Consider the following 14,114-nt stretch of genomic DNA (forward strand, 5'->3'; position numbering starts at 1 on the left):
CTTCGCTGAACATTTGATTGATTTATATAAATCGTTCGGTTTTTTATTTTTCTGCTCGCACATATTATGAAGGGAAAAGTATTGTAATGGAGTCCAAATTCAAACATCCCTGAAATGGTCGGAAATGACGACGATTTGAGACCAGGTTTTCGTTAGTCTGTTCAACCTTGTACATTGTTCGCAACCGTTTTTTTTGTTCAATCCATTATTTCGTGTGATTGGTTTTTAAAATTTTAGATACCATTAGATTTTGATCCATCATGATTTTCTAGTACACAAGAATATTATCAAAATTGAGGAGAAGTTATACTATTGAAGTTAATTTGACACTGTTGCATGGTATTCATCCAATATGATTCAAAACATCATTTCTTTAAGCAGAAAAGTGCGGATTGAAATATAAATTCCGTTTAATTGCCGCAGAAATATATATATTTTCCATTTGATGCGGTGTTCTGTGATCGCTCATACACTTGTCATCAGTAAACTTAACTAATGGTCGGTGCCTTTTTCACAGTATAATAGAGACTTGCTGATAGTACAATTTGCAGAAGCAAAGAGCACTTTAAAAAAAAGCGATAAACGTATCAATGTGTTCACGACTTTTGGTGCAGAAACCAAACAGTTCATTCACAATACCGTTGAAATAGCAAAAGTCGACCTGAATCATACTTAAATAATGATAGCAATAACATCGATTTCAAGTCATTTGTGCATAATATTCAAGGTCGTTATTGCAACAAACATCTAAATAAGATCGATTAGTCAAATTTTTCAATTTTCACAAATTAATGCACAATTATTAGCTGAGCTTTGCGCTCATACGTTAATGGTTCATTATGCATATATACATAAATCGTTAATTTTCAATTTCGTATTAATCCTTCAATGCCCGTCGCTCCAATTTGAAAACTATATTTTACATGCAGCAGCACTTTCAATGCATGTAATGGCGAATATCCAATAAAGATAAATAAAAATTCCCGAATTTGTTGTCCTCTTTTCACATGTTAAAATAACTAAAAAAAAAGACAGTAAAGAGTTAATTGTGATGTGCACACAAGATGTTAATTATCACCCACACGAAATGACTTACATGCATATTAAAATTACGATTAAAATTGGTAAATGAGTTGATTGAATGTGCAAATGCTGCAGAAACTAATATTCATAATAGATTCCGATTTGAATAGGTAACTAACTGTTTCCCCACTGCGATTGTGAATGCATGATTTGCATTTGCTCTCCATATAATTAATATTAAAAAAGAAAAAAAAAATTATAATAATAAAGGAAATGCCAGCGTGTGGTCGTTGTCTTTCGTTGGAATATCATATTTCTAAGGGCAACGTCGACTAAACTCTTTCGCTCTTTCTCATTCTCTTCCTCTATTTCGCTGAAATGCATTGAGATTCATATGAAGCGTATGAATGGAACACCATAGCACATGAAAACGGTAATCTTGAATATTTTTTTAAATGTGTTCGGTATCACTGACGCAAGCCCAACACTAATATTGGTAATATTGGTTGTGGCTGCTTAAGCACATGCATGATACGACCAATTCTTACTATTTACATCCGATTTACACCAATTCGCGATCGAGTTCACGCTTATTTAATTATTTACTAGAGCGCACATGCTTTCTCTCCATCCTTTTGCGATTGCGAGGCATGATCGCTGACATCGTGCAAGTTTTTAAGCTAATTGTATGCATACATATTTCTGCATAATTCGATTACAGTAATTAAGAAATTGTTCGGACCTAATACCATCCATTCACTTGTTTTCATCATTCAATTTTCATCAAATATATCAGCGTTTCTGCATTTCAGTTGATTAGACAACATTTTTTGTTTTTTTGTATGAGTTTGCCACAGTTTAATGTATATATCCACAATCATTTAAACAAAAGAAAATAAAACCGCGGTATTTGTATACCATAATCATCATTGGCCAGAACATTTTTTTGCCCGAACATAGTTTCGATTATGAAATTTTAATAAAAACATAATTCAACATACACAAAAAAAATGTATCCAATGAACACACCGCTGAAATACATGGCCCGCAATCAAATGCATCGCGGTAATAGCTTGCAGACATCTCAATTCGCACGTCGTTGATTTGCAAATGTTTTGCAAGTATCACGTATCGATCGAAAACGTTTATGTGCTAAGTAGTAAACGTTTGTTATCAAGTTATCATAAGCACATATTATGCTGTTACGAATTTAACAACATTATTGGTGAGGCATTGCTCATGGCGGGACTAGTCCGAAAAAATAACTAACACTCGGAAGCGATCTTTTTTTTTCAAATGTACAACATTTTTCATTACAACATTGCTCATTTCTCATTCACCGACAACTACAACAACAATAACAAAAAATCACTCAAAATGGTATTTAATCAAATTTCAATGCATTCAAATTAAATTCGATTAATTTAATTTGATTTCAACTTTTGCACAAATGCTATGCGGCACATAATGGCCAAGACACAGTTGAAAATGAAGAAAAACCATTTTTTTTTATTGAATCGTTCAAATTATATTGTGGCAAGTTATTTTTATCGCGTTTATTTAGAAACAACACGAATTTCATTAGATTCGATTTTTGCCAGCCAGTACTCTGCCAAGTTGCAACCGTATAAAATGAAGAGAGCAAAATAGAAAAAAAAAATCGTATATCACGATGTTGCAAACAACAAAATTGAACCAATTCGAGTCGTTATTACACATCTTGGTTTGGCTTTTGCCATGCGCATTGCGCATTTACACCAGACTGAAATCATGGTACTCGAAATCGAATTCAATACACATTCTAGCATCGGCCAGTGTTTATGATGGCATTTACCGTGATACATAGTTGTTATCATGTACCACTTCATAATCATAATATAGTTACGAACAAAAGACACCGACAGAACAATTAGGTCTTGGCAGTCCGCGTTTGCGATCGTTAGATTAGAGAGGTGCTCGAAACCACCTTCAATCGCCATTTCATTTCAATTCATAATCAATGCGGATGCGCATCATGATTGTTCTATACAAGAATCGTTTATACGTTGAAATCGCGATTGTGGCTCTTTGTCAGCTCATACTTCTGTTTTTTTTTTTTTTTTTTTTTTTTAAAGAAATGACATAATTTGATCGGTTTTTTGCCTCCATATGCGATTGTGGTATTTAAATTTTCTTGAAAAATGAACATCATCAATGCAAAGATACACAAAACATGCAATTAATCCACTGAATAGAGCTGAATTAGTGGATGTTGGCGCTCATAAATGCATAATTCACTGGCATTGCGCACAGTGCGCATCGTGTTCAATCTGCAAGATCAATAAGATTCGAATCAAATTCATATTTGTACGTTCCATTTCAGTGTACGTTTGTGTGCGCGCGCACACACACACACAAAAGTATCCAGCTGAGATGGATCAGTGTTCGGAATCGATGAATTTGCTTTCTTTTCTGCTTTTTTTTTGCTTTTAATCTCGTCTTATGTTATAAAAGAAAGATCAAGAGGATCGTTGGACTACAACATTTAACTTTTTCCACATTCATTTCTCATCTAATTCATTCTATCTATTAATTCAATGTTGCTCTCTTTGTTGTTATTTATCATCAAAAGTAACAAATATTTTAATCTAATTGAATCGCTTTGTGTGTGTATGTTTTCGTCCGCTAGAACGACACATCAAAACCAAAACATCAGCAAGCAACAACAATTCACTCCAATAAATTTATTATTCTATGAGAAATGAATCCAATAAAGCATGAAATCGATGATTGTATGTAGTCTATTGGAAAAACTTATTCGATTTTCTTGCACCAATCAAATAGTTTTGCTGAACAATCTTTTAATATGTCGATAATTAATTCGTTAAACGAAGATCTAATCATAAAGAGCAGCAATTACTAAAATGGATGAAACACATTCAATCATTTATTGGATGCTGAAAGGCTAGCTGAAAGGTAAGATTTGACGTAACCGAAAAAATAAAATAAAACACTCATCCTGTAATTGCGCCATTATTAAATAAGGAAAATCTTAAGTTCATTCATATTAAATTAAATAGTTAATTTTAAATAGTTTCATTTGGTTTTAAGTTTTCATTAGATGTCTTTATATTTGCTAAAGATTGATGTTTTTATTCGAAAATATTTTCTTGTTTTTTTTTCGTAGATTTGAACAAACAATGTTGGAAAATGGGTTCAAAGCAAGTCTTGATTCAATCTTGGTTAAAGTATTACAGAGAATGTGCCGTATTCCATGATGGATTCCTCACGAGCATAATTAAAAATGTCTTAATCCAGGTAATTTTTTTGAGCCAATGCTGAAGAATTTGAGACTAGGCTTCTGACTTATTTTCTATTTAACACCAATGTGTGTTGTGTCTTTCCACTTGAATGTTAAAAATCTCGGTACAAGAAACTCAAAAAGCGAATCCTTATTAATTTTTTAGATGCTTTTCATGCGAAAATGTCATAAAAGATTCACAAATTCAAAAAAAAGAAACGGAAGAAATGTTTATGGTGGACAAACGGACAAGAAACAATCAACGGAAAACCGATCAAACACAACATAAAAAATAATAACGTTCCAAACAAAAAAAAAAAACGATTTTGTAAAATAGAAGAAACAGAAACATAACGTTGTACGCAGAGAAAGAAAGATATATGAAGAAGGAATATGTTGAGCGCACAGAGTGAAGTGAGCGACTGCACGAGAGCATGTTAAATAAAGGTATATACATCTCTCGCGCGCGCGTATCACAGACATTATCGTTTTAATATGAATCGAATGTAATGTAATGTAGAATATCTTTCTGTTGCTCCTTTTTCTTTCTTTTTCTTTTTATTTCACTTTGACGCTGTGTGTTTTTTTTCGTTTTTCAGCTGTTTTTTTCTCTGCTTTTCTTTTCTGTTTTTCTTTTTTATTTCTGTCAATGGTAAGCTCGTGTTAAATGTACTTAAACTCTATTTTGTGCTCGACTTAGAGTGATGCAGACACAGGCCAAACCATGAGGTCTCAGTAAACTCTGAACATCTGACGAATACAGATCGTCAGATCGTTTTATTACATTGGCTGCAAAAAAAAAATAAATAAAATTATATTTGCATAGTTCGATTTGTATTGCGAGCTATTTGTGCGATTTCAATTATGTCGAATAAACAACACATTTGATTGATATCCGTCTAATTTTTGTATTCTGCAATTATGTGGTGTTGCATTTTTGGATTACGTTTCAAATCGATCATTCACACAGTTGAAATGTCATCTTTTAATGCAACCATGCATTTCATGTATACAAGTGTTTAGCAATTGAATTTTTCGTGTGGCAAATATAAAAAGCTTTAATTTATTTTAAATTTAGTGTTTCAAGTGAATTTAATGGGTACTCAAGGGATTTTTAAAATAGACAATATGCCAAATGTGTCCAATATGAAATAAAGTGTGGATTGTATTTTAGAAAACTGGGTGAGTACACGTTATTTTTTTATTAATTTGATAGTTTTTATTTATTATCAGGATGTTTGGTGAATTTCCTTTGAAAATGTATTTCAATGGCCTTGAAGGAATAATCAAAATACAATAAATCTCACTAAAAACATTGCAATTTAGTGCATTTTTTTTGCTTTTCAATTTATTCAAAAAAAAAAGGAACAAAATTTTGTATTTTGGCCAAAGTTTACACATTCTTCTAGGTGTTATTATATAATTCTCTAGGATCGATGACAAATTGTGCAAATTTTGGTTTTCCCTCTGAAGTCACACCATTCAAAAGTATGTCTGACACCAAAAACTTTGCATTTTACCAATAATTTGAAAAAGCTCTTTTTTATTACTTTTGATTTTGTTTCGACTATAACTGCAAACGATGTGTTGATAAATTTAAGATGAAATTGAAGCAATTAATTTATATTTAAAAAAAAATCTTCGTCGAACAGTTTTTAGAAAGACATCTTTAATTTTGTTTTCTCCATACTCGTGCCGAGATTTATGCGAATTCCGATTGCTTCGAATTGTTGTTATACATCGATGTTTAGTTTATAATGTGATAAAAATGTTAATTCACACCGAATAGTTTTGAATAATTGATACGATCTAATGGAGCACACCTTAAAATGTCTAATTTTGCATGCGATTTTCACAAGTAATTTGGATTAAAATCGGTAAATGAAAGCAACATTGCACCAAACCCTTACATTTTTCTTTCTTCTAAGCTTATGTCAACTCACAAATGGATCGAATGATTGATTACTACTGTACTCGGTTTTAACAACTTTCAAGTTGCAATGCATTGATTCCGGTTCAGTTTTATCATACAAATGTCGAATGGTACCTCATACACCGCATATAGCGTCAATTTTTCAATACTAGTTCAAAGTGCAATTGACACGCATACAACGTACATTTCGGGTATAATTTTTGATTAAGTGAACATTGTTTAGTCGTTAATGTTGTATTCACTGGCAACAAATTAACTCAATAAAGTAAAAATGCTGCAGAATATGTGCATACTGCCGTCATCGATAGGCGGATAATAATAATATTAGTATGCATACATTATTTGAACACACAAACCGTCATTTTTTTTAATGCCACAAATGGTGCGAATTGAACCGATATCGATGATGCAGAAGAAAAATAATAAGAAGAAGGAGATGAATTGATCCGGTGTGCCATACGATTTGAATTGAGAGCAATTGAGAAGATTGCTAATGGCAAACAACATTATAATTTACGAATAAATTATAATTTCAAATTTGGTCGATTGAAAAGTGTATAATTTTCAATCAGTGCTTGGTTATTTCGCTCTATCTCATCTTTGCAATGTTGTCATTTCTGTACTGTATTAAGATCGATATTTGCTGTTGTGAGCATAGGGTCTAAATAAAAAGCATTGCGATAGTTGAAACTCACACAAGGAGCTTCAATAATCAACTATCTCTAAACCTTCGAATGGGTCGTGAAACTAATTTTTAACTTAAAAATCAGAAATTTCACTTCAGAATCGGATGATTTGGTGTGCGAAAACAAAACTGAGTAATACATACATTTGCCATCCAATTGATGATTTTAGGGCATTTTGATGAAATAAACTTCTCTTCATCCGTTTATGTTATCCTTTATTTGCTTTTTAGTTAAACGAGCCATATCATTACGTCATTCATAATAAAGATTTCCAAATATGAAGTTATTTGCCGAAATTATTGGTGAAACTTGAAAATCAGTGCATGCTTGTCGCATCTGCAGCGAAAATGGTTCAGAAAAAAAAACTCGAATAATTAAAATTTAAATAGCTTCTTTAACAGGTAATTAAAATGGCGACCGCATATAGATACATAAACCAACCCAGACACACTGAACGGCATGTAATGACTTTTTTTTATGATACCGTAATTAATTAAGAAAACTTGAAAACTACTAATTTCATGCGATATTTGACAGATTGGCGACATAACTGTTGATATATATATATTTTTATAATATTGTAATTGGTGGCTTTGCAATGCTAATGAAATTATCATAATTAAATAATTGAACGCGACAAACTTTCTATATTTGGTTTATTCAAAGTAAGCGAACTGTTTGGCAAAACATATTTTATTTTTTGATGTATTATTCAATACATGAATCTTATGGTGATGGCATAATTTTTTTCATTCCCTCGGATATACTTCGATGGTAAATCGACATTTTTTTAACTCGAAACTAATGGGCAAACTAATCTTTTCTGAGACATTTTGAATATCCAAAGTATAAACTTCAATTAATTTATTTCATCGCAACTATCGCAAAATAAATAAATAAACAGCTTTGTCTCCTTTATTGTTGTCGGCAGTGAGGTTGGTCGGTTTAATCGATTATATTCATATAATGTAACAGGAAGGCATTAAAATCTAAAATGAAGAGGAGAAACGGCGTCGAGCGGTGTCGAGTGGTGATCACATACATTTTTCCAAGTCTACGCTTATAATTTTTTTTGCTGTTATCATCAGTTTAAAATGCCATGAAGTAAACAATAATAATTTTGGGAATTTGTCAAGCGTTTGAAATATTTATTTTCTCATTGCAATTTAACAAATGGAAGAGTGATTGGAATTTATTGAATGTCACAGTTGCCGAGCGATAATCGATTATGTTGTTTCGCAGCACGACAAGCTTGAGCAAATCATCATAGCAACCAGAACACGGAGTATAAGGTACGCATGCATATACATATTTAAAAAAAACCAACTCAGATTCCAAGTGCGCCAGTTTCAATCTATTTCATCTGATACGAAGATAAAAAGAAGAAAAAGAAGAGAAAAAAATGAGTGCGTTTCGTAATTTACATGGCGCGCGCGCTTTTTCTGTCCTCTTTAGAAAAATGCATAGACATTTATGTTAATATCTTTTCATTTTGAATTAATTACGCGATTTATTCTGGCCAACAGTGAGAGATAGAGAGAGAGAAAGAGAGGGATTAGTAGTGAATAAACTGAAATGATACGGTACCGTATTGTAAATGGTGTGGTGCTCTTTCCAACACACATACACACAAAAACAATCACGGATGCAAACTGACAACTGGCGTTAGACATTGCGTCGATTCAAACACAAAGTAGGCGTTGATTATCTCAATCGTTTCAATGGAATGGGCATTTATAGCATTTCGTTCATGTGGTTTTTCTCACCTCTATTCTCTTTCGACTTGTATCCACATGCGCAACCATACCGTTGCTTGAATAAAGCTCATCACTCAGTTAGCAAGCAAACGAGAGGCAATATGCACGAAATGCATTGGACATGCGCAGGTAGATTGCCAACATAGATAAATCTCACTGCCGAAACTAAATGATCAAGCCATTTTTATTGGGGCGAGTCTTTTGTTTCGTTAATATTTATAATCAATTGATTTGCGTAAAGTTTATGAGGCTCCGGAAATTACTTTTATCGACTACACGTCTCAATTTGAATGGACCATAAGGAAATGAACTTATTTTCTGACAATTGAAGTGAAAATAAATTGAATCCGATATGTAAATGTACGAATAAACGATGCTATACAATTTTTCCCTATAGATTTTTGCGTTGGTCACAAAAAAAGAAAAAAAAGAAGAATGATTTAAAAAAAAAACACCGTTCAGCCAGTTTTCTGCAGTCGTTTGTTATCGTCTCACAAATAACAAATATATTGTCACCAACTAATCAAGACAATATTCATTAGTCTTGTATTCACAACTCACACATATTATCCATTGAATGCGAATGAAGAAAAACACTGAATTGACACGGTGAAGTGATGAGAGCGAAAAGACTTAGACGAGAAAACTCGTTTCGAATACTTTCGATAACGCTTTTGACGTTGATATCAAAACTTAATTATGCCTTTGCCATTAAGATAACAACGGCAACAAGAAAACCACCGCTGATACGCTGAACACACTGAACAACCGACAGCGAGAGGAAAAGAGAACGCACATTCTCTACATCTCACAAAATTATTATTATGATGTGTAAATTAAATATGTTCTGATTGCGAAACGTTGATAATAAATTTTATTTCTTATCTAAACCGAACTACCGATACTACCGTTGAGGATAATACGATACAATTTTAATGGCGTCGCAAAAATAACATGCTTACATGAGGTAGCATAATATGTTTCAATTGGCGGCCGATTCAACAATGGCCAATGTTTTGTGACCGGAATTGCATCGAGCGAATGTCGTTCAGAATTTGCGGTACGATAGAGAGAGAGACACAGAGAGAACGAGTCGTCGAGACTAATCTTAATTAATTTTATTGAATGTGCGATTGATTCTTCGACAACTTCATCAATTTTCTCTAATTATGGCTATATTCGCCTAATCTATATTCCCGATTTATTTAAAAATCGCAAACATATCAAGATTTTTCGAAAATATAATGCAATTTCTAGCCATCTGCCTTATATCTATGGAATTTGCATACGGAAGAAATGAATTGAAAAAAACATTTTATACAGCACACAGTCATCAAATAAAAAATACTAGACTTTGAGCGTTGTTTTACCAAGCGTCAAATACCATTAATATCAGTATCATTGAGATCCCCGAGTACAAGAGAAACAGTAAGAGGGATAACCACATTGAGCGAGAGCGACAGAGAAGGAAAGATAGAAAACATTGAATTCCCATCGAATAAACAAATTGAGTGCATTTTTCAAGTTGTCACAATATGTTATGCGTCTTGTTATCGATTTGCTTCCAATTGTTCCATATTTAAATTGAAGAGAAAAAAAATGTTTTTTTTTTGTCTCTGGTTTGCTCAAGTTTTTCAATGAGATATAGTATGTGCAACGTACTGTTGAACTGTTTGTCTTGTGCATTGCTACTGTATCAAATTTTACTCTTTTTGAATCTTATCATCACGATTTTATTTTCACTTGCAAAAGAGCTGATTCTGCATGTAAATATACATAATAAAACCGATTAAATACCAAAAACCGGTCCATAAATTGAATACCACAGAGCAGATCTATCGAAACAGTAGTACTTGAGCCAATGTACGAACAAAACAACAACAACAATACATTCAAAACAATAAAATGAAGGCAACAAAAAATGCAAAAGAAAAATCAACATAAAAATAATTAAATCTAGCAAGAAACGCCAGGCGAATGTGGTTGGTACCATCGCTCACCCAGCGAAAACCATAGAAAGAGTTTTTTTTTCAGCGCACGGACCGAACGAATATTGAATGGTTTTTTGAACGATGAACCACACAAAAAATACATGGTTGGAAGAAAAAAAAGTGGTAGAAATTTGCCGTGCTGTGCGGCGGCCTATTTGCAAAAATGAGAAACATATACTGACCGGTGCATATTGCATATCCGTTTGAAAAGCCAGGGCCGTTCGCACACACACACATATATATATATATATATATAAATATATAAATGCTTAAACACACTGAAAGAGAGTGACTGAGTTTCAGTGCATATTGTTGATGATAATAATGCTAAGATTCACGTTGTAGATTAATTAAATGTTTGATTGTCCTTTAGGCTGTTTAGAAATAAATGCTTAATTTCTATTTGAATTTTTTTACATATCTAATTTTTTATCGCTGTGTGCTCGTTTGTTTGCTTGCTTCCTTATTTTCGGTCATTCCCTTTGCATTGTGTGCATCGCGTATTTTCAATCTTATGCTCACCGTACGGTATACGGTAAGTGTATCAGCTTGTAAGCTTATATTTATATTCTTATATTCATTTCATTTCATTTCGCTTAATTTGCTTCTTTTTCAAATCGATCCAAGTAAAATAAAACGAAATTCGCTTGACTTTCCCATTTTTTTTATATCAGTCATAATTCAGATTCGTTTGCACTTTGGAAGAAAAAAAAATGTGTCTGCTCGTGCTATGTATAACAATGCACTCTTCACTTGTAGACACGCATATTAACACTTGTAATTGGCCACACTTCAATTTGAGTTTGCTCAAACGTATCTTACTTTGCGTTGCAGACATGCGAGTTTGATTCAGTTTATGAACTATATTTAATGCATTTTCAATTTAACAATAATTCTCATATGATCTATTTAAATGATGGCAGAGTTTTTGGGTGGCACAATCCGGTAGTAAACATGGATGAAAGCAATGCCATCAATGGCTGTAAATAGGAGACTTTTGCGATTGAAAGTGTGCGCTTTCGAGTAGATTGCATGTCCCCTCTTTTCAAACCGAACAAACAAATTTCAATAGTTCAGGCAATTCAATGATGGCTCTTATATGCAAAACATGGTCATTTTACTAATTGATTCGATACGATGATCGAACAGAAACTTGCGCCTTATCGTCATCGCGCCAATACAAAGTATACACAATCTACATCTGTCTTGGCTATCTTTTATGGCTTCTTTGGATAATTACAAGGCGTAAATGAAAGACATTACACATATACATAGTCAGTACGATAAAAGTTACGTACGCTGAACCATATTTAGAATTACTGGCAGATCTCGTGCACAAGGAGCGAACTTTAATTTAAAAAAAAGAGTCGATGAAGAATCGACATTGAAAAATTTCCATAATGTTTCCATTTCGATGCTCTGAGCTCGGACAAAAATGAATACAAAATTTAAGTAAGTTAATGAAAAATACAATAGTTGACGAACACTGTTTAAATACCCCAGGTGTCCATCTGCACACGAAGTTCCAAAAAACCCAATCAAAATAGATTGATTAAATCTTTATGAGAGAAACTTTGGGTGAGTGAAAAAAGGGAGTACAGTAGAAATAATAAAATTTATAACCAAAAAATGTTGTACGCAATATTTATAGTATGTTCATATACCATGCATTGGTATTTCGCTTACCGCATGAAATTTTTGTTACAAAAAATTGATGGGAAATAAAATTACATTTGATAACATGGTCAAATATGCATGACGAATATGCGACTGTAAATGATTGAAAAAAAAAATAACTTGAGCTCATGAGACTATGACAATATTTAGCCCTATGGCAACCAAGTCTCGTTAGTCTTGTTACATCATCATAATTACCGGTCATCATCTGCGTAACACATTATTTTACTATTCAAATCATTCACTTAAAAGCATAATCATTTTAGTCTATCGCATCATATTGCACTCAATGTTGGCATTTAGCCAAACCAATAAATAGCTTTTGCCATTTTCTGCACTGTGGTATGCGTAAAAAAAAGAGCTAAAAGATTCAGACAGCAAACGCGCTTGTCTCTAACTGGCTTGAAGATAAATTGTTTAAAATAATTAGCGAAATGTGCATCGTTTTTCACAGCGGTATTTCTCTTTAATGTCGCCCTCAAGAACTGTGAATACGCATCGTTACCACGCTACCACCACACATAAAATCAAAAGATAAACAAATCGTGTGCATTGGTGGACAAATATTGAATGGCAAAAGTACAATTAGAGCCCGTTATCGTCGCCAGTAAAGAATGCTAGTCTTAACTTCCTTTATCGCGTGCATTTAAACAATAGTCGAAAAGTAAATGGTTTGTGAGACTCTTTACCATATATGCACTCGCACTTGCACTCTATTTTTTGTTTGCTCAATTTTCCATTTTATACTAACGAAAATAAATGATCGCAAGCATTAACTAGCCTCGAGTCATTTTCAAGAATCTAATCGTGAACGTTTCTGTGGCTTGTAATGTCGACTAATATCAAAAATTGAGATTTTCAGCATTTGAACAACACTCATTCAACTTTTACTGTGCGACACAATGTGCATGTGTGTTCATGTGCAGAAAACACACACACACACACCCATTTCCAGCGCAAAAAGGTAAAAGTTTTTATTTCAATAGATTGAAAAATGTATTATGAACGTGATAAATTCAATGGAATTCAATGGCCAGACGTCGCAATATTTTCCATTTTTTTCAACATCGTTTAAATTAATATAGAATCGTTTTTTCATGTGTTGTTGTTTTTGCTTCGAGCAAAATTACTTGTGTACACTGTAAACTCCAAAGAATTTGATGTTTCGTTCATTTTCTTCTCTTTCTCACAATGTTTCGAATTAAATGACAACATCCATAGACTTGTTTTAATTTTGTCACGTCCTTGGACTTCCTGTGCACAGTGCTCATACATACTCTAGATCTTATTCATTGTTGCAATCACAATTTAATGCAATATCCCTGTCAAGGTTCACTTAATATACTTTTTTCCATCATGTATTCACTGTTCGAGATGCTTGATCATAAATCTCTATCGAAAAATGCGTATGGAGGTCAAACAGAGCCCAAATATATGCAGTTATTTGCGCGGATTCGCCGGTCGAGTGATAGAGAATGAGAGAGATACACACAGAGGGTGTGTGTGTGTGTGAGAGAGAGAGAGAGAGAGAGAGAGAAAAAGAGAAAGAGTAACTCGATAAAAAAGCGTGAAAATAAGCTAGCCTAATCTGTGAATTGGCCACAAAAGTACAACAGCAAAAAAGACAGCTGTAGAATAACAAATGATTCGAAGAACTGGCACTTCGTTAAAAAAATGATTATCGCGATGTAAATATTGGAATTAACACGGAGCATTTCATTTTACATGAAGTGTAACAGACTCGATGACTGGCGAGGATCTGGTGAA

Source organism: Contarinia nasturtii, unplaced genomic scaffold (assembly GCF_009176525.2).
Source record: "Contarinia nasturtii isolate CC-2019 unplaced genomic scaffold, AAFC_CNas_1.1 Cnas_scaffold_129, whole genome shotgun sequence".
NCBI classification, from domain to species: Eukaryota; Metazoa; Arthropoda; class Insecta; order Diptera; family Cecidomyiidae; genus Contarinia; species Contarinia nasturtii.